This window comes from Mus caroli, unplaced genomic scaffold, assembly GCF_978045245.1.
Source record: "Mus caroli unplaced genomic scaffold, Mus_caroli_1 scaffold_20, whole genome shotgun sequence".
NCBI classification, from domain to species: Eukaryota; Metazoa; Chordata; class Mammalia; order Rodentia; family Muridae; genus Mus; species Mus caroli.
Window position 1 is genome coordinate 47,640,791 of NW_028227275.1, and position 2,149 is coordinate 47,642,939.

A 2,149-nucleotide genomic window follows, 5' to 3' on the forward strand; every position below is an offset into this window, starting at 1 on the left:
TGAAAAAGCCTCCAGTTATCAAACACAGGTGTCCACATTCAGGTTGAACAGAGAAACAACAAACAAAAACAAATTAAAAGCCCATTAATTTTTTTACCTTAATCAACCTTAGCAACTCATACAAGCATTTTTATATCAATTTTCCTCAAAAGATCTGAGTTAGGACTTTTATTTCATTTTAAGTATTATAAAGAAGATACTCATGTTATTCTTATCACATAAAACATTATTTGGATATATGCGTTCTAATTTTTTTTTACTTTTAATTATTCAGTTTATATCCTGCATACTGACTCCCTCTTTCTCACTACCTCTTATAATCCTTCCCCCATCCCTCGAACCCTTCTCTTCTGAGCAGGTGGTGACCCCTGGGTCACCAGGGGGACCCTGGCCTTTCAAGTCTCTGTGAGCTTAGACATTTCCTCTCCCACAGAGGCCAGACAATATAGCCCAGCTAGAAGAACACATCCTACATACAAGCAACAGCTGTTGGGATAGTTCATGTTCCTGCCCTTCAAGACCCACATGAAGTCCAAGCTCTACATATGCTACATATGTGCAGAGAAGCCTAGTTCCAGCCCTGTATGTTCTTGCCAGGTGACTTTCCCTAACACACCTATTCACATATTCTCCACAAATCTCCAGACCTAGATTGAGTCCCACAAACACAGTATCCTAGCCATGTGTGGCTATGCTTCCTCCCACAGGATTCTCCTACATCATATGTGAATTCCTCCAAGTTATATGGAACCCCATATTCCAGCCATGGACAAGTAAGCAAATCATGAATACCATGTCAATCCCTTCTGTGCACGTGACTTTCTTCACCCAATCATTTTCCAGTTTCTAGGCTCAAGCTGTTAGATTCTTTCTGCCATTCCCTCCACTATATTTCTTGGGCCTAAGAGAGAGCATATGAGAGTACTTTTTAGGATGCATGCTTCTGAAGTACTGTTGTCCTTGAAAGTGACATAGTGGAGGAAAAGCTGCAAATATGTGGTATGGATCTGTGAAACTTTCACATCAACAGAACCTATATCCAAGGAAAAATTTTCTGATTTAGAGAATCTTCTCTCACATCTGTGGAACTCTGCTGTGGAACATAATCTAGTCTTGTGCTTTACATTTTAAATTTAGAAGTGACAAGATTTTCAAATATCTCATTGGGAGCAATGCCATGGGAGTTGTTGTTTCTAGAGATTCATGATCCTACACCAACCATCCAAACTAACACTTCAGAAGCCTGTTAACATGTTGTCTGGGAGGGTTTATGAGTATGTTGGGAAAGAGAATTTCAGGGAATAGGGCCTGAAATTATAGAGCCAGCTGGGCTACAGAGATGTTAGGCAGAAAAATAAAATCAAACTTAATTGAAATCTCATAATATATGACAGCACATTTTTATTATTATTATTAATTATTAATTATTATTATTATTATTATTATTATTATTATTATTATTATTATGTGGTTATTGCTTTAAACTTTAAATTTAAATATATTTGATCATATTCTTCCCTTCTTTCAAGATATCTTTCACACAAGGGCCTTTGTATTTCTGAAGCATAAATATTTTTTCAACATTTTTTGTAAAAAAAAAAATCTCCAATTTTGTTTTTAGAACCCCAATCTGCTTTGGTTTTTTATTATTAACATTAATGTTAAAATATAATTTTTATAGATATAGGTACACTGTATAATTTGCCAATATAATGTAGATACATACTATGAATAATCATTTTTAGGTATAGTTTGTATATTTATTACTTATATATCTATCATTTTGAGTTTTCAGAATATTAAACAGTTTAATTTCCATTATTAAAATAATACAATAATATATTAAGTAGCTAAACTACACAGATCCTTTATTTCCTTGAAAAATTAAGAGAACTGATTGTTTATCAGATCTCAAGTTCGACAGTGAAACTTTCAGTAGCCTTAGAATCACAGCTCATTAACACACTGAAATCTGCCTTGGAAGTTTATTTTCAGGAATGCATACCGAAGTAAAACTTGGATATGTAACATTAATAGGGAAATTAGTTTCAAGAAGAGAAAATGATCTAAAGTCACATTTCTTAAAGAGAGAAAAAAAAGTACTCTAAGACAACTGAGTTAAGAAGACTGATATGAGAAGTAAAAGCTT